This window comes from Pleurodeles waltl, chromosome 4_1 (assembly GCF_031143425.1).
Source record: "Pleurodeles waltl isolate 20211129_DDA chromosome 4_1, aPleWal1.hap1.20221129, whole genome shotgun sequence".
Classification (NCBI taxonomy): Eukaryota; Metazoa; Chordata; class Amphibia; order Caudata; family Salamandridae; genus Pleurodeles; species Pleurodeles waltl.
Window position 1 is genome coordinate 517,336,840 of NC_090442.1, and position 21,066 is coordinate 517,357,905.

General features: G+C 41.1%; 1 protein-coding gene across 1 annotated transcript in view; it reads left to right on the plus strand.

The window, feature by feature from the left end:
- The window catches only part of ADAMTS20 (ADAM metallopeptidase with thrombospondin type 1 motif 20), a 1,292,194-nt gene that overhangs the window by 532,245 nt on the left and 738,883 nt on the right, over positions 1–21,066 (plus strand). The window lies entirely within an intron of this gene.

Sequence of the window (21,066 nt, forward strand, 5' to 3'; positions counted from 1 at the left end):
TCTCAGGGGTAGTCTTGTAAAGAGCAAATCCACCAACACAATACCTCTTTAATATTTTACATTTTGTTAATAAGGAAGCACTATTTGTGTTGAAAGCACATAAGTCCTCATTATCTGTTTCCCAGAGCATTATCCCTGGTGGTGAATGCAGCTGCTGTGATTGTGGGTGATCCAGTATGTCTGGAATACTAGGTGTGCAAAACCTTTCTTGGGAATGCTGAATTAATAAACGAATAGGCGTTGGTGCCCAAAGTCCTGCTTGAAGCCACAGCTTGCATTAACAAATGGCAGATGTGCCAATACCAAAGCTGCGTAGTCTTGATATTTCCCCACACTGCTTTCCTCCACCACCCGGCACTTTCTTTTCCCATATCTCACACTTTCAGTTTCATTTTCATCCCTACTTTCTTTCTTTGCCACTGTTTTTTAATCTTTTTTCCTTCTTTCCCCAGTTAGTGTTTTTACCTCTCTTGTCTGGGTCAAAGTCTGATGAGGAAGAATAACTACCAGTACCTGAAAATGAGTGTTGGTGGGACCCCCTGCAATCACTGGCTCAAATTAAGCACAGCTTCCTGATAATTCCTGGTACAGAAACACTAGGCCCTGTTTGACAATGCAGATCAACATCCAGAGAAATCATGGCATGAGCTGTGATCAGAAACACAGCCAAGTCCCACTTAAGGCCATGTTATACCACAGGACAAGGAGGGAGCGGCCAATCCTCCCCTCAGTATTGTGCTGCACTGCTGTGCCCGTCTCCACCCCTGGCTCCCAGCAGTATAACCACTGACATTTAACATCTGCTCAAAGGTGGTGGTAAATATCTGTGGAATTGGATGAGGGATATCATGCAGAAAAGGGCCTGATATTCAAGGGTATGCTTGTTAATCCCAATTTTGGCCACAATGCCTTTGAATACTTATGTAGTGTGAGGACACAGGACAGAATAGGAATTTTGGGAACAATTGTGCCGCACACCAAATAACTGTCAACTTGTAATCAAACCTTTAGTGTAGGTTCACATTTCTTAAAATAAATGTTTACTTAAAAACCAGTGTGTTAACATCCTCTAACCGGACCAGTGTTTAGAAATCTACCCTGTTTAACATCTGTTATCATGTCTATTTTTAATATTTGTACGTTTGAACAGTACTCACAATCCAAATGTAAGAAATATAATGGTATCAGAGTCCATGAATACCAGGCCATGTAATCTAGAGACTGAAAGCAATTTTCACCCTCTTCCAAATGGACCTGCTGATTTTCTTCAATACCTCATAGGTGTCTCTGTTTTGTGGGACATTCCCTTCTACCCAGACCTAGAAAAAGTTTTGTTTCAAGTAGTTGGAACTCCTGGATCTGTCCTGAACCCTCTTCTGCCTTGTGGAGTTGGCAAGAGACCAATTAACTGAGCTATAAACAGCTAATTTTTTAGTTTCAGCTTTTTTCATATTGTTTTAATCTCTTCAAGAGATGAGCAAAAGATAGGAAAAAAAACATTATAAAACATAACTACACACTGGATTAAAAATGCCATTGCCTATCCTTAATTTCGAACCTTATTATATGTAAACTTAAAACATAGGAATATTACATAGCCTTTAGGCGCTAGTTATTAATCAGTGAATGGCAATGAGTATTAGCATCATATAATATCCTAAAAGATTAGTAAATATATACTTTAAAAACATTTCAACTGCCAGATCCCCAAGCTCCTTCCCACACATGGGGGAACCCACAACCTCATGAAGAGGTAGAATAGCAGCCGATGGGGCATACTCGGGAACTACAATCAAACCACAAAGTATCACTGTTCACATGCTCATAGGTGAAGAAAATCCACAAAAATGATTTATTCGAGCCACCACTTGAAGAGTTTCGGCCGTAGGTATTGATCACATGAGTATCTCTGGTTAGAACAACTATAAGCAGCACAAAAGCATAGAGGCGGGACAAGGGCATCCATATTACAAAGATTTGGAACATACATGTAAGTCACCTTGAAGTGGCATACAATCTTATACCATAAATACAGTACAATTCAATTATCCAAATCAAATACCACCAATTATACATCTTCCGAGAGTCTCCAAAAAAGGAGGTCACATGTCTGATATCATTATACAGCAGGATGTGGAAAAACAAATTTAGAAAATGTGATTACAGTACTCCTGTCAAAAGCCAACATACATATGATATTCAATATATTCATCAAATGTTCAGAACATCCCTGGGAAATGATGGTACTCCATAGAAAATGCAGAGAAATAAAACATGAACATTAAAGTAAACTCCTGTCTGCTGCATAAAATAACAGCCCCTAGAAATTCTATATTCTGTATTCTTCAATCTATGTTTTGTATTCTTAATCTGCTGTTAAATTGTGCAATTTATGAGGGTCCTTCCACATTCTGTGTTCTGGTCGCTGTGAATGTGGACAATTAATGGCTGGACACAGAGCTGGAAGGAAGCTTTTCTATGAATCTAATTCTTCTACAAATAAACCTCTACAAATAGAAGTCTAAAATGTGTCCATGAATTTTATTACCAAGGATTTTTTTTTTTACCAAATAGTTGGCGGTGAGTTGGTAGCAGTAACAAAATAAGGGGAACTTTTGGAGCCCAGGAATGTGTCATTTTTTAACATATGTTTGGGGTACTCAATTTACTTTAAGTTCAGATCATAAACCCTTAATGTATTTGTTGGGTGATAAAGGTACTGCATCTGCTTCTTCTTGGCCGATGAGAATTCTTTCAAAACTACAGGAATATAATTTTAATATAAGCTAAATACCTGACAGCACAAACGCAAGAGCAGATTGTTTATCAAGACTTCCTATGGCTGAATAGGGGAAAAAACAATTTGAGGATTTTCTTGGAAATTAGTTTATCATAGCGGCTCTGGATGTTATTAATTGGTGTTGAGGTTCAATATCAGAATGTAAACGGAATAAGGCATGCAACAGAGAGATTGTTTTGAGCAAAGTCAAAACATTCTTGCATATTGGATGGCCATCTGTATGATAATTACAAAGAGAATTGTTTTGTAATTGTCGGCTAGCTCACTTTGGAATCTAATGTTTTGTTATGCAATGGTAAGTTTGTGGTACCCAAAGGATTGAGGTCTAAGATTATTGGTTTAGCACTCTGGAGCACTTAGGGGACACATCCAATAAGAAAACATTAAGGTGTAATTTCTGGTGGCCTTGAATGGATTGTGAAGTAGATGTATTTATTAGGACATGCCAGGAATTCATAATATCAAATAAACTTTGGAAAATTGAATGATACACCTTTAATTAATACACCTATTCCTAAAGGTCCATGGAAAAAATTAGCCTTTGATTTTGCTGGACCCATGTCGGCATTAGTAGCAATTACCACATATTATTCAAAACTGATCCATTATGATTTTGTGAAGGAAGTTTCTACCCAAGTATTTATTAGTTTTTCTTTTTTTTTACAATATTCGCACCTTGTAAGGTTATGCTGAAGAATTTCAATGTACCTTTATACACACTGCAAATGAATGGTGCTGTAAAAAGGGCAAATCGATTGTTGAAAGAGGGTGCTGTGACTTGTGGAGTGGAGGTAGAGTCAATTATTCAGAATAAAGTATGGGCATATCATAATACTCCTTATACTGTCACAGGGTACCACCTTTTACTTTGTTGAAAGGGAGGCGAGCATATATAGGGTTTTGCCCCAAATGGTTGAATGATAAAGTGTCTACCAATTGCAAAGACATGATTGAATTGAAGGAATAGATTCTAATGTGAAAAGAGCTCATGAGAAGATGAAAACATATCATGATGTGAAAAAGCATACTAAGTTGTCTGATGTAATAGTGTGGTCTTGTGGCATGTTAAAAGATATTAAATCTAAAAAATCGAAAACAGATTCCCACTTTAAGGGTCCATTTAAAGTTTCTAAAGAGATGCGTTCTTCTGTTAAGTTAGAAGATGGACATTGGTGGGCTAAAAGGAACCTAATTCTTCCAAGTGGCTTTCACTGCACTGTTGTTGAGAATAATTTTCAACAACCTGGATGCATGTTATATACTTCAGTTAATGATTACTTTAGGAAAGATGATTCCTCTATGAGGAATACCATTCAGGATTATGTTGTTAGTGATGGTACTGTATATGATTCCAGTGCTGCAAGGAATGTTGATCAGAATAACACTGTTACCATGCATCACAGTAATGATAATGTAATTAATGTATCAGAAGACATTTTTACTAGGAGTGGGAGGATATCTAGGAAACCAAAATATCTGCAAGAATTCTCTACTTGATTTGTATTTGTTATTATTAATATATATTATTAGCATGTTTCATCTTGATTTCTTTGTTTTATCATTTATTGTAAATTTTGTAGTTATGTGTTGTAAAGGGGAGATTTGCAGTATTCTATGCACTGTATTCTTTATTCTATGTTCTGTATTTAATCTGCTTTAAGTTTTGCAACCTATGGGGGTCATTCCATGCTCTGTGTTCTGGTCGCTGTGCATGTGGGCAGTTACTGGCTGGACACAGAGCTGGAAGGACGCTTCAAGATAAGCTCTTCTATTAATCTAATTCTACAAATAGACCTTTACAAATAGAAGTCTATGAAGTGTCCATGGATTTTATTACCGAGGGCTTCTTCATGACATCATACTCTATCAGAATGAAAAAGGAAGGGTTACAACCTCAAAAAATAATGCCCGAGTGGGCCAACTGGTGTCCGGGAACTGTCCCCAGCAAGTGTGAATATAATGTCTCAGAGGGCAAGTCATAAATAGAAAAAGGAAGAACAGCAACCTATGACAAGTACCTATCAAATGGAATATCCTGAATAGCCTTCATCTCCCACTTTCACTCAAAGGACAAATAACACAAAAAATGAGCTCAACAAGTGCAAAACACCCCCAGAAACACATGATAAGAAAAAACACGGGACCTATGTAACACCGCATCTATGGCCACGTCAGGCCTGAGAAAAGGGGAGGGAGCATCAGCTAGTAGGGCACCACTTCATCCTGAGATACTCTTCTTTTCCTCCTGGAACAATAAGAAAAACACACAGAAAAGAAGGAAATGTTCAAATATATCACTAACATGCTATATAAAACACAGACATAGACATTCAGACAATGTACACACATTTTTTCAGTAAGGGTTCAAGCTAAATGAAGGTAGATATCCAGCTGTTCCTCAGTGTTAAGCCCCTGATGGATCTTGATTCTTAAATAAATTATCCATCTAGATTCTCTTTGCCTTACCTTCACTTCCCTGTTCCCTCCTGAACAGTAGCAGAATATGTTTGATGGCAAACCACACCAACAGATTCCTGTCTTGGCAGTGGTGTGTACAATGTCTCACCATGTGGTAATGCTGATCATCCTTGTCAAGTGGCACACATGTGCTCTAATAGCCATTTTTTCACAGGGTGTATGGTGCAATCGATGTACCTTTTCCTGGAAGGACACTCTAAGATGTATATGTAAAATTATGTCTTACAGGTAAGGAACTGCTTATTTCTTTTTTCCACAATACTGAAAGGAACACAGGAAGCTTTTCTACTGGCACTGTTCTTACATGGCTTACAGTTCTTACCCCTTCAGAACCTGGACATCTGCACCTCTGGTAGTAATGTCACTTCTACTTCTGATCAATAGATCCCCCAGTTTTTACCTCTTTTGAAAGTTAAGCTTGGTTTCTCTTGTAACAGGGGCCTAAAGGAGGATCAGATGTCAAATTGCCCCAATGTTTCATCACTACCTGAGAAGGTGGTAATAAGTCTAATGGCAGAATCACTATTGGATGTGGAATCATTAAATAAAATACTCGCTTGGCAAAATATTGACACCTTCCCAGGCTGTCTTGAGGACCCACTCAGGGTATCTCTACTCCCTGAACCTATTGCACATAGTATGTTCTTCCTCTCTATATGTAGGTTCATTGCTACAGTTGTGCTTCGTTCTAAAGAGTTCCCCACATGGAATGTTCCATTTCATGGTCTCTGGACGGCTGCTTAAGGCATGTAAGATGGTATTACCTGCAGTAGCTTTCCATGTAAGCATGCGGTCAGGGACCCATTCTGAATTTCAATCACAGTATCAAGACATTCTAACTTCTCCCTAGTGATATTCTTGATGAAATCAAGGTTCAACTTATTATTCTTGAGTTTGGAAACAAACTCCCTGGCAGATCTTTCTGTGCCCTCCCAAATGATAAAAAGATCATCTATGTATGTTAGCTAGAATACTGCATGTTGCATGTCCTCCACCATGTCATCTTTCTCAGATACCTGCTCCTTCCACAAGCCCATGAACACATTTGTGAAACTGGGAGCAAAGCAGGTGCCCATAGTAGTCTTTGGGCCTCATTACGAGTTTGGTGGCTGGCGGATGCCTCCTGCCAAACTCGTTAGGTTGGAAGACCGCCAGTTTGGTCTTCTGCCAGCTGGCCATATTATGAGCTTCTCGCTGGGTGAGCAGGCAAAACAGAGTTTCCACCTGCTGGCCCAGATGAAAACTACCCAAAACATTGACGCCGTTCATAATCGAGCCAGTGGCAATGTGGCAGTGTGTCGGGTGTGACAACACCCATTGCACTTTTCACTGCCTATAATTCAGGCAGTGGAAAGCGCGATGGGGCTGCTCATGGGGGCCGCTGCACTGCCCATGTCAAGTGCGGTGTAACCGCCATGCAAAGGGTGGTGGACACAGGAGTCTTGAACCCCAGGGCAGTGCTGCTTGCAGCGTTGCCCTGGCGGATTAGGACCGCTGGCATCGCCAGGCCATGGGACGGCAAAAAAGTTTGCTTTTGCTGCGGTCATATTGTGGCTGTAGGACTGCCTTGGTCTTTTGTCTGTACAGTTTATTGCTGAAGAACAAACATCATTCACAAGACTCATGAATATCATTTCCACTGGCATGTTTGTATGTGAAAGAAGATGTACGGGCGTGCTCTCAAAAATGTTTTTCAAGCTTCAATACCTCAACCATGGTCTATACTAGTGTACAGGGCCCACACACCAAGAGTCATGAGTAAGTAATCCTCTGTCCATTGTATGCCCTCTTTCTTTTTCAGGAAATCTTTGGTATCTTGCAAGTAGGGGAGAAGGTCATTGACCACATCCCTAAAAAATAAGTCAATATATCTGGAGACATTCTCTAACAGGCTTCCCCATGAAAAGACAATAGGTCTCCCTGGCAGGTTAAGGGGATTTTGTGTGGATTTTGGTTAATTTGTAAAAGACTAGTATCACTGGATAGTTCGATTTAAGAGGCCATAATGCATTGCTCCTGGCTGTCTTGGAGTCTACCAGAACCCCTTGACAACTTGAATGATTGGGCCTGGAAAAAACATTTTGATGTGAATGTCAAGTCTTATTTTGCAACACTGTAGGCTAAAGAAACCAAGAAGCTCAGCCTGGTACTGTCCCATGCCTCTAGCAATCTGGAGCTGATTTAAATAAAGAAAATACATTCCATGGTTAATAGACAATTTGGATATTAGCAAGAGAATGGCAACTAGGAGCCCAGTATCTTATTTTGCTTTCTAATTATAGTGAAAGCAGGCTCTTTGTTCCAACAAGACAGGGGTGCTTATTGTTAAATTACACTTTGAGCAAAAGAAATCCAGACATTTTGTGGAGCTGCAGAGGGCATGAACATTTCCTGCAGAATTGTAACTTGCATAAGCACAGACAGCAAGATACTATGCAGAGAGCAGCTAGATGACCCAGATTAACAAATGTTTTTCCTCTTAAGCTAACTTTTGGGGTATCCTACAAAACATACTGATCTGAATATGAGGAAAAGCAGAGGCCTTCAGTTACAACTTCAGCAAAAAGAGAATGCTGTAAGCCTCTACACTTCCGTACACCAAAGAAATTACAGCAAAGAGACACCTAATACCCTACCTCATTTAACAAGCATTGGCTCTGATCACACCTATTCATTGTGCACACTCGGCCACACACCCAGTGTGTGCATATCTCCTAGACACACAATATGCACAGTGCTAGAGAGATATTAACTCTTAACTCAAAAACAAAAATCTAGTTTGTGCCAGATGTGACTGTATGCATTTGCATAACTAGCACATGCAGGCATCCTGAATGTGTGCAAATCAAGCACCCAGTGTGCACTGGCAATGGCAAGTACACGCAGAGTGCCTGCATGTTTCCTGGCAGTGTTAAAACTGTTAAATGTTAAAATGCCCATAAACACAACAGATTTCTTTTTAATACTATAATACATACTAGCACCTTCACAAAGCCCAAGCGCACACTTACTATATGGCCAGACGCTGCCCAAAAGCCAATTAATCACAGACATGCTCAAACATCTCTTCAAATACCAAAAGGCATTCCCACTGGATCCACAGCAGAAACTATACAGCTACAAGAGACCGCTAACACCCTGGAAATGTCCTAGTATACTTTCGCAAGTACCCAAAACATATTCAAAATCCCCCTCGGACACTCTCACAGACACTTTCACACCACACTCCAGACACCCTCATGCTGCCTCCAAATACCAAGGTAATGCCAAACACATACCTTCAAAATATCCCCAGCAAAATCAAAATGCCTTCCAATGTCCTGGCAACTCCACCATGCACCCTCACAATGCAACAGTACATTATCAAAGTGCCCCAAAGTGCTGCTCCAAAGTGCATCTTATGCCAATTGCCCAATGCCACATTTACAGTGCCCACAAGACAAAAATAAAAATCCACACATACAGGCACATAACTCCCTTCAGAAACACATACCAGCTGCCTGACACAGACAGCCACATATGCTGCTGAAACTCACCCACCCGGTCACCCTCAAATGCACTCCAAGCATTGTACTTTTTTTCCCTTTGCAGTGACGTGTGTTCTAAAAGGGGTGTTTTCTTGTGAAATGTGGTGAATACAGGATAGCTTGTAGCAGACGGAGTGTAGACATATGCTTTACTAGAAAGTGCCCTTGTAAAAGTTAGAAAAAAATACCTTGTGAAGCATGTGGTCAGTGAAAAGACACTGGCCTACAGTCAGTGGCCAGTGTCCCGAAGCTGTACTTGGTCCAAGCTCCAAGCGATGACAATGATGGGAAAAGCAGAGCAGGAATTTAAAGCAGACAAAGTTCTGGTCAATGAGAAGTTAGCAATTTAGACCAACATTGGAATCCACAAATGGTAAGTTCAGGTTAGTAAGGTACAGGTTTTAAGCCCCTTTTAAGATTATTATTTTTTTAAATAAAAAGACTTCGCAAGCACAGCACAAGTGGTGTGCAGGCATGACCTAAAAACTTTAAAGGGCAGAGCTGAATCTTGGTGAACTTTGTGAAGAGCTACATTTTTAAAGAACACATATGCAATGTGCTTTTATGCTTGTACAGCATTCACTTATGTGTTTTATTACTAGTTTTTTTATTATGCATGTAGAATTCTTTGAGTGAAAGGCATCTATGTTTTGCTGTATAGGCTGAAAACACCTTTAATAAATCTAAATCTAATCTACATGTGGAGGTCTACGCCTTTGCATCCCCTAACTTTTATGTGTGGAGATCTCTGCCCTGACTGTGGAGATCTCAGTAGCAAGTATAAGTTTTTGTAGTAAATGTGGGAAGGATGGAGAGAGTGGCTAGAAGATTGTGAATACTTACAACTAAATGTGGGGGGTTCAGAGATAACTGAGGAGGGGTTTAGTGATTGTTTAAGAGAGTGTGACATGCCCCACTCACTAAATAATAAGGCCATCACTATTACCAAACTGCACTTCAATTGTTACCACAGTCAAAAAAGGCCCAAAACAGTCATAATTATATTTCAGATCAGAGATGATGTAAGTCCAGCACCGCACCACACATGGCCAACCTCTGGTACTGCAACACCCTCCCATTAAGATTAATAGGGGCAAGGTTGAAAATAAAAGCCCATAAACCTTTTATTATATTTAATTATATTGGTACAATTAATAAATTAAATTATATTCACTTTTTTCATATTTTAAATATATAAATACCTTTAACTTAAATATATATATAACCGCAACACAAGTACTAGTTTCTTATGAAATGAGCTATTAAAATTTTCTTAAATGTCATAATTATTGTAAATTTAATTTTTTTAACATTTTTAAATTATTTTAAATCAATCTTGTGCATAACTTTTAATAATTTATGCTATGAAATAAATATAAATCTTATACTTTCTGTTTTTGTTGTACTCTTAAAAATATTTTTTATTTAATACATAATTCAATATTTATTTTAAAATTATGGTAATACCTTTTTGGATTTTCAAATGCTGTGCTACATTTTAAATAAACATTTTGAATTAATTTACCTTACTATATAAGGTAAATATATTTGATTTTTTTTTTTATAAGTTTAATAAATGTCTAAACGTGTCCATGTATTCGCCATAGGGAGATATTTTTCCTAGAGGCAGAGACCTTTACTTACATGTGAAAGGTGACAAGTAGTAATTTACCACTGAACAAGCTCCATCCCTGAATTCAGGGAGTGGGGACATGTGAGTCTGCACTTTTGATTAGTTTCACACTTGTAAGTGGTGAATAACCAAAAGTAGTACAGTTATTCAGAAGTGTAGTTTTACTCATGTGTAAGTTTACCTTTGTGAATAGCACTTGCACATTCTAGGACCCATTCCAGGACAGTCCAGTCCAGGGACACTGGTCACTCCAGGAGAAGGTCTCTTGCAACTTTTTGTGTCCCTGAAACCACAAAGAGGGTCAGCAAACTGATCCTTTGAATCCTCAGTACAAGTGGGAGTAGGTCCAGCCTTTCAGGTCTCCACACAATTCTTAGACAGCAAGTCTCATTCTTTTCTATACGTCTTCAGGTCTAGATGTATTCTGATGAACTAGGGTTAGGTGTCACTTTTGTAAGACTCACTAGACAGTGGAAGGGGACGACTCCCCGACATTTAGTGACCAATGGGTAAAATGTTCACAAAGGAAAACCTTCCCCCTTTTTCAGTACATCCTTTTTGCCTTACTGTAAACTATTCCACAGTGCAATATTTTAAATAAAATCCAACACAGTTGAACCCTTCTTATCCAGGAAGAGGCAGGAGCACATAGGCATTTGTAGGGAAATTAGTAGCCCCATCCTCCTAAACCCCACCAAACTAGTTCTGTGACTAGCTTCACCTCCACTGGAATGGAACTATGCTGGCTACAGTATGCCCAGATCTCAGTTTATATGTTGGCTATGAATGAGCACTTAAGATAATGAAGATCCAGATGCATCTCCAACTGCACATACATCACAGCCTTGTCTTCCTTCTACAAGGCCCAAGCCATAGTGTCTGGCATGGGAGCAGTTTTCAGACCTCTTCAAGGGGAAAACATTGACTGGGATAGCTGCTGCAGGCAATCTATTGCTAATTAGCCCATTAGTGCTTCAGGCCTGCAAACGCTATCATTTAAAAGTTAATTTTTTCCACATATTTAGCAGAAATCCTACTTCACCATTGAATTGTAGTTAAATAAATATAAAAAAATAGTGGTTGAATTGAAACTGTAACATATTCCAAACCAAAGTTACCAAACGCTAATATTTGAATTTTACTTTAGTTTTCCTCATAGAAACAGCTACAGCCCTATACAGTAATTATAGCTTTTGAGGTTCCCTTACTGTAGACTCATGCCAACCTTAAATTTTACATGTTCCACTTTCAAATGCTAGGGACCCTATCTTGTGGACCACAAGGTTTACTTAGTGATGACTTAATTAATATCATGGACTGGTCCTCCAGCCTAGGGTCTGTACCCCCAGACTTGACAGGAGCAAGGGGCAAGGCTTTCCTCTCTCTGCCACTCCTTTACGGAGTGGTACCCCCAGAATCAAGAACTTGCAGGGCGCTTGTGTCAGCCGTCCTGTTCAGCTCTCCCACCAGTTCAAAACATCTACCCTGCAAGGGGTCTCCCAACCAAGGGTCTGTACCCTTGGGTTGAACTGGGATCAGGGGTGAGTCCTTCCTCCTCCTGCACCCTCCCACCAGGAGTGGTACCCCCAGAAGACAAAATGGAAGGGATGCTTGTGACAGCTGCTCGTCCTAAAAATCAGGGGCAATACCCTGAGCCTAGTCTCCCAACCAAGGGTTTATACCCTTGAGCTGGACAGGGGTTAGGGGTGAGTCATTCCTCACCCTCATCTGAGCTTAGCACCCTCCTTTGCAGAGTGGTACTGCCAGACAGCAAAATTGGTTGGACACCTCTGTCAGTCATCCCCTCAAAGTTCTCCTGACACTATGGAGTCCCCCTCAGTGGATGGTCTCCTGGTACAAACTAGACTCCCTTCCTAGAACCCCCTCTGGGTACTTTCCAGGTTCTGGGGATGGGCATAGCTCACCCTGAGATGTCTCCCTTCCCCACCTTTCCTCCTCCCCTGAGATGGGACATGGGACCCTGCACCCACCCCTCTATAATGGGACCTGTTTGGGCTACTCTGAACCTCCCCCACCCTTGGTTAGGGGGGGGGGGACCTCAGCCACACCATTTAGGATCACTCCCAAGTTCCTTTCCAGACCCTCTGGTATTCACCCAGAGGTCTGCCTCCTTTGAAAGTCCCCTGGGGTCAGAGAGCTTACTCTCCAACAGATGTTGGTGTAGCCCTGGGAAACAACAACAGAACATGTGGCCTCTGACAATAAGATTGTACATCCCTTCGAAATTGTTTACTGTGCTACCCTTCTCCCATCCATGTGGTACTTTGTAACAATTCTCCACAAACTCACCCCAGGACTGGCAAGACAGCTTCCTGCTGCTCCTGAACCTCAACCTATACTCTTCAGTGGTGACTCCATACATCACAATCAGGACTTCCTTCATTGAGATGTATCCTTTCAATTCCTTCTAGGGCCAGTATGGCATTCCTCCCATCACCAGGAATATAACTCCCCAGGCCAGTTCTCCAATCCTCCTCAGGGATCCTGCACACTGTCCGAGCCCTCTCAAATTCCTGATGCCACTGACGTATGTCCTCCCCCCTCCTTGAAGCTGGGTACCAAGTCTGTGGGTTGTGTTCCTAACACAAGATTCATAATTGCTCTCACCACTGGACTCCACCTGGTGGAGCAAGATTTTCCCTGACAATGGCACTTTCAGCTGCCATCCTCCTCTCCTCAGCTAGGGCTCTTGTAGCCTCTAACCTTCATTCCTTTACAGCCAGCTACAGCTTCACGTTCCTCTCATCCTGTCTATCCTTTAGTTCCTCAGGGGACATGGTATGGGAGGTGACACTGCTTCTGGCACTAGACCTAGCAAGAGACTCCCTATGTAAGGGGTCCTCTCACTCTCTACTGGCATCCCTGTCTGGTTATTTCTCCCTCCTCTTCATTATTCTTAAGACTACTGCCATCCAGGGATCCTGATTCATAATTTTCCAGAATATTCAAGGGATTAGGATTCTTAAGAAGTCCTCCACAGAATCGTCCACCCTTCACCCGGATCGCTTCCTCAAAGGCATATAGGGCTTCCTGAAGATCTAAGCATGTGGATGTCTTAGACAACTTTAGCCCTCTCTGCTTGTAGAATACTTTCATCTCACTTCTGGTGTACACAACAAGTAACGGTCTAAGTGCGGAGTTTGTAGTGCAACAATAAGCCACTGTGGTCTCACCCAAGCACAAGTCCTTTCCTCACCACTGATCACCAATGTTAGAAGTGGGGTTTTTGGTTGGCTAGGGTATGCACCTAAGCCAGGTAGAACCCGCCACCCTAGTCAGGGCAAGTAGGTAACACGCCAAAGATAACCTGTACTCGCCCCCTGGTAGCTTGGGACAGAGCAGTCAGGCTTATCCCAAGAAGCAATGTGTAATGTATTTGTGCAACACACTCATACCACTGATACAATGAATACACCACATAGGGCTATATAAAAATGTATAAAATATATTGAACATAACACAAGACCAAAACAACTTGAACCTATTATTACTTTGCCAACTTGGCAACTTATAAAACATCACAATGAGTGCAGTAATAGAAACGCTTATATGTTGAACTCATCATGAAAACACCATTACTGCACATACTATGCAATCACATTATATGGTACTCGGTATCCTGAACATTGCAAGGTATAAAATGACATTCAATAACATTTGGGGCATGTAATGCAGCATGTAATGAATAAAACACACAAATCACCAAATATGTTCATATACACATGGGGGCAGCACACCTGCACTAGTACTTATGGTTATGAGGTAATTTAGGCACCAAACCTAGAGCATAGCAGCACCTGCATCCCTATTACATTTAATATGGTAATTTGTAGAAACATCAAGATCAGGGCCTCTGTCCAGTGTTTTACCCTGTCCTGCTACCACCATGGCAAGCAGGCCCCCTCCGAAGGTATGTGCTAACACGTGGTGGTACCCACTGCCTACTTCTGCTGGGAGACCTTGCTGGGTTGTGTATCAGCAAAAAGGCAGCTGCCCGCAGATACATGGAGGAGTGCTGGATGACTGAAAGTCTCCCCCTGGGCCCGACTCACCCTCTGTACTACTGGTAAGGACGACCTCCTGGGGGAAGGTGGTTAACTGACCCCCAGCACCTGATTTCCTTGGAGTAGTCCCCATTTCCCTGGAGTCAAGCTCACTCAACTAAACAGAGGTGGCAACCAACAACAACGGAAGAGATTCTCCCCTGTCTCCCATGCCAGAGGGGGCCGGCCCTGGGAATTTCAGAAACCCAGCGAAGTCCAGAGCAGCGGGGTGGTGCCTCTGCACAGCACTTCTTCTTGCATGTCGCAATTTCCCTGGCTGCAGGGATTATGCTAAAGAAATCACATGCTGTTATTTGCTTTTGAAAAATGTAAGAAGCCCTCACCATGGGCTCCTTTGCCTCTTTGTTAATAAAGGGACAACACTTAGTCGTGCTGTCTGTGGGGCCTGGATCAATGCTCATCACACTTTTCTCTTTGGCACATGATGAAATGAAAACTGCAGCACTCACTATGCACTTCTCTTTGGCACAAGATAAAAACAAAAGGGGCAAATCTCTGGATCCTCATAAACCCAGGGCTTCCAAGCGAACAAGGGTAGGCATAAGCAGCCACACAGCACCTAGAGAGCACTGGGGAGCACTCTCGGGCAGTGGGCAGACAGGCCATTACACAGAGTCACTTTGCAGAGTGGCAGCCCCTTCTGCAACCTAGCAGGCAACAGGTTAGCACAACAAAGCAAGTAGTAGAAATGGCAATTCCTCCTGGCAGCACAGCAGTTCTCTGGTGTCGTATGTAGAGCCATCAGCGACTGGTTGCAAGTCATATGCATTGTCTAAAATCTTGGGGTCAGAGCCCCTGTACTTATACTCATAATTGTCTTTCTTCAAGGGAGAACTACAAAAGAAACCTTAGAAGTATAACACAATCCCTTTCAACCCAGCCCTGGCTCCAGACATCAGTAGGGGTAAATCAGCCCTTTGTGTGAGGGCAGGACAAATGCTATACAATTGTAAGGTGTGAATGCCCTCTCCTAGCTCAGTAAGACCTTCAGTATGTAGATGAATGCAGCTGTAACCCTGTCACACCCAACCCTTCCTGTGTGATTGCTGTCTGGAAAGTATTGAGAAGCTGTAGCTGTCACTCAGGCCCAGTTGTGGATTGGCATCAGGCTGCAAAGCACAACGACATGCCAACTTTCTAAAAGTGGCATTTCTAAAATAGTAATGTAAAATCCAGCTATACCAGTAAGCAGGATTTATCACTACCATTCAAAACATAACAAACGTGGCAACAGTACTCCTTTCAGATCAAGAATTACCACTTAAAAATATTTATAGTATACAAGGGAATTCCCCATGCTAACCTATGAGAGGAACAGCCCTCACAGTAGTGAAAAATGAAATAGGCTTTTTGTCACTAGTAGGACATGCAAAAACATAAGAGTACATGTCCTACCATTCACTTACACAGCACCCTGTCCTTAGGGCAATGTAAGGCCTACCTTAGGGGTGATGAAGCTGTAATAAAACTGGAGTTTATATATTGGCAAGTAGCAAGAAATGCCAAGTCAAAGTGGCAGTATACTGTGCATGCAGGCACTGCAGTAGCAGGCCTGAGACAGATTTGAAAGGCTACTTCTCTGAGTGGCCCATCAGCCCTGCAGGCCCACGAGTATCATTTACTTTACAGGCCATGGGTATATGTCATACCACTTTACAAGGGACATACAAGTAAATGAAATATGTCAAATAGGTGCAAGCTAATCATTCCATGTTTTAGGAGAGAGAGCACATGCACTTAAGCACTGATTAATAGTGGTACCATATTCACATCTTCAAAGTCCTAAAGCCAACAAAAAGAGGGTTAGAAAAACAGAAGGAGAAAGGCAAAATGTTTGGGGAGAACCCTGCAGAAAGGACCATTTACATCACTCCTGTCTATTAAAAATCGTTATTTGACAGGTTTGCCCACACGTCTGTAAGCTACGGCAGTCAGCCTACTTATTGAAGTCTGTAGCAATGTTTCTTTGACATCCTGGTGGTTGGCACAATATGTACTGTAGTTCATAGATGAAAACGCGTGGGAGGAATTCCCTGCACTGCACATTAAGGCCTTACTGGAAAGTTAAATATGCTGTTGGGAATTAACCAATTTTACCTTATTTTATGGGTCAGAGCAGATACTCTCAGTACTGGTCAGCAGTGCCCCAGTGGGCAGAGTTAAAAAACCAGCAGTATCAGTCCAAAAAATATAGGTGTGACCATGCAAAAAGAAGAGGTTTCTCACACTGTCCCTCCAGCTAAAAAGCCATAAGCAACATTGCCATTCCCTTGACAATTCTCATGAGATAAGAAGAAGGGCATGTGTAAAAGCCATCTGCATTGGTATGGACAGTTCCAGACTCTGTCAGGTACACTTCCTGGGAGACCACCTCAACAGTTTTATACTTCCCCTCATTTTCTGGCTTTAACAGTACTGCTACTCAAGCTCAGCCACAGCAACTAACCTTATTCAGGCAGAACCTTTCTCTTCTGCTGATCCCAGCTAGGAGAGGAATATCCCTAGCCTACACATGATTCATTCCAGAATAAAAACAGTGCCACCATGCCCATAAAGGTGATTTGGATAATCCTGTCTCCTAGGTCAGGTATCTTCCCCCAGTTTAGGGCCTGCTTTGTCCAAAAGGCAGGCAACCAACAGAGGTCACTGCCAGTGTCAGGCACCAGGCCACTGAACATCCAGTTACAATTGAATGATTCAATCCAGTGCCTTGGGTAGGCCTCACTCCCACCCTGTGGACTGAAAAGGAGTCACTTGCTCATGAGGTCCTATGTTCTCTTAAGTTTATCAAAGTGGGGCCTACACCGTCATGCTGCATGCACCGTTTCACTCACTTTTACAAACTGAGGGGAAGATATCTTGAAACCAAGCACTTGCTGTATTGTTTAAAATTCTCAGGTGAACATGAAGTTCTCCTTAAAGGGGTACACTCTCTCTTTGTCATCCAGGGGCTGCCTGGTCCAGGTCTCCCGTCTCTAGGATACCACTGTGCAGAAATGTAAGAAAATGTTTTTTTTTTTTGGGGGGGGGGGTAAGAATGGGAGTCCAAACTTTTTATCAAGTTCAACACATAAGTTCAGACCTGGGCTTAACACCTAGTGCTTATGGTACAACACAGACAGGGTTAACTTAAGGAAAAAGTGTTAAATATTTAGCAGTATCAAAGCAATTAAGAGTAAAATGTAGCAAATATATAATTGACACCAAACATAAAGAAATCACAAGCCCAGCGTTCTTGTAGTTACATTATTGATGCATTCTGGCCACATAAAATATATGAGTATGAGTCACCATACCCACTAAATTCTAATAGATCTAATAAAGGCCTTGGTTAAATAGATGTATGTGGTTCACACTGATACTTAAGTAAATTCAAAGTTCCAGATAAACGTGCCTATGTTTGGTCAGCATGAAATTGTGTTACTGGAGTAGTGCTTTCTGTTTGTATCACTAATTAATCATGCTTCATTTAAGATTTCTGTTGGAATAGACTCCAAATATAGGATGGATCAAGTGACCAAAAACAGATTAACTTCATCCCCATCCCATTAATTTTCGTAAGGCTAAGAGGAATTTATGTTCCTATGCCTACTCTTCATAATCAATGAAGGGGCTACGTTAGGAGTGGATTAATAAATTAACTTCACTCATGAATTGAAAGGGAACTAGTTTGCCAGGTGCTGTTATCTGACCAACTTTAAACCTGAGGTATTCAGAGTTTTATTAGGGAATCATATGCAATGCATTTATGATTCTAGATGTTTTTGTAGGATTTCCTCACTTGGAAAGACTCAAGTCCACAATATCTGTGATGATGTCTGAAGTATCCTCTAAGTGCTTGTGAAATTTGTCAACTTAAATTTGGGTTAGATTAAAGAGATGAGACAGACAAATAGAGGTATTCTGCTTGTGTCATTTAGAGAATAAGAGAAAGCAACAGAGCTTAACCCTTCCCCTTTGACCTTCACCTCTAACTAAGGAACATGAACAGTAGTAGCAGTTTGTTTTTGTTAGTATTTCAGCTCTTAAATTAGCTAAATATGGTTTGATTTTATGATATACATTATCAGAAATCTTTTAGTTTTTTTCCTACTCATTTTTCCTTTCTGCTTTGCAGCCCTGATATCACTATGAAGATGTCATGATGACTTTTAGAATATTGGAAATAATTACACTTTCGTTTGGTTGCATTTTTGTCTGACCACGTGTTATCCTTCCTGTAGAATAAGATGCTATAATGGAGGATTCAAAGAACATTGGAATTAGTGAGTCTACAACTATTTCTGTGATCAACTTGTTTAGGTCATAACACAGATTTACTTGAACTCGAAACTCCACATTTGAATACCTCAAAATCAGTCTAAAAGGTAGATTCACATGATTTCTTTCTTCTTTAAAGCTGGCTGGTTGCCAAAGAGTCTGAATAGGATTTGATCTTGTACACCCACCTGTTTCTCCAACAACGGCAGACTAGATAACAATTCATTTTGAATAGAGAACATGTAAAATATTAAGGGGTGATCTTTCAGTTTACAGAATGGTATTAAAAGTATGCTTAGACAGTTTTGACTCATGCCACCCCAAAATCCCATTTACGTATGGGGGGAACAAGAATGCCTCCAGTTTTACCAGAAAACAGTCTAGAATTAAAGATCCACCCCTATACATCATTTCCCAAAGACTTTTGACTTGTACCATTGTGGAAGAACTCTTATGCCAAGGTATTAAAGGCAGAGGAATATTTAATATCATATAATCCATTGAGATACAGGAGTGCTAACAGTATGACCTTCATTCAAGCCAGGTATATAAAGTTCCTTAGAGGCAAAGTGATTGATGGATCCTTAGGCAAAGTAACTCTTTTCTGATAGTATGTCATGAATACAGTACTGGCTCTCTCAGCTGTGGTACTAGTGTTTTCAATTTACGGGACTTTAAGTTGGCATAATACTTTGCCAGAACTTCAGAGACAAAGGTCGGCAATTGTTTTCTTTTTACAGATCCCATTTGGTCTCTTCGATCCTTTGAGGATATCTTAAACATCTACTCTTATTCTGTTGACAAATGGGGCTTATGCACCTCTGCATTAATCACAATTGTTTGATTACACAACATGTTTAATTGAATAGTTCATACCCTCTAATGAGTACAGATATTCAGGTACTTATTAAGGATAAAAATCAAGGTGAAAATGATATCCAAGAGTCACAGATATTTATTAAGTTAAGTGCCTTGTAAAAACTCCATATGCTTAACTCCTAATATCCACTGACAGGAGCCAGTAAGACGATCTATTAAATAAAGATTCCCAGACAAGGTCACTTACTGCACTTTAGTTCACCCCTGGTCTGGGTCTAAACATGGTTTTATCTACATATGGTAACACAGTGCCCAAAATCTGCACTGTCAACTGACTTCTTCTCAGCCATAGCAATGTTGGCTGTTAGAGCACAGTCACCGAATACATCATTTTAAAATCTGTGCTTACTACTGGACCCTAGGCAATAGATCTTTGAGGTGTGTATGAGCAGGGCGATTCTACAAATCTAAACATTGAGAATTCTCAATCAATAATATTTTTATAGGAGGCAATGAGGAGAGTTTGAAGAAGCTTTAATATCTTTATTATCAATTTTGTTAGTTTGTCATTTTTATTAACAGAAGCAAATTTTATAATCAAAGATCAATAACATCAGTGTTAAACCTAATAATGCATGAAGCACGTTCCATATAATTAATTCCCCTAGTTTAATCTAAAAGATGGTTTTGTAAAGGGAAAAAAATCATCAATTAGAAGAACCATAAAGAGTTTCTAAATTCAGAAATGTGAAGGTGTTGAGAGATTCAGTAACGTTGCAAAGCAAAATAAGTTTCAGGCAAAGTCTCAGGATGAATCCAAGTGTCTAGTATAAAGCAGCTCAAAGTGAGTCTGAGAAGTATCTTAGAGAGTGTCTGCAAAAAGTCTGAAAATGCGCAAGAGAGTGAAACTGTGTCAGAATATCTTCTCCCTGATCTGGGAACATGGATTTTATAAGAACTCGCTATTGTAACTTTCTTTGTCTCCACCACTGGTCCAACCAATAAGGTGTTGATGTCTTCATGAGAACAGGACAGCTTCTGTTGACTAATCTATTCCAACAAAGCAGCTATGAATTTTTTTTGTATCATGTTCTAACATGGCAACTAAACTGTCTACTGGATAATAATCCCAATTCTCTGCCCAATGAGACTTTGGCCCTCATTCTGAATTTAAAGGTCTGCCATGCCAGCGATGGCGGAGCGGACCGCCGACAGTGTGGCGGAGCAGACTGCCAAATTCTGCCCGCACTGCCAAGGGTGTGGGACGGCCTGGCCAAAGGTTGATCACCTTCAGCCTGGCGGTCCACCTGACACCGCCGACGGTGTGGTTTACACTGCCAGGGAAAGGCTGGCGGCATGGGTGACTCGGGCCCCCTGGGGGCCCCTGCACTGCCCATGCACTTGCCATGGGCAGCTCAGGGGCCCCCATGCACAGCCCCATTGCACATTTCTCTGTACAAATTA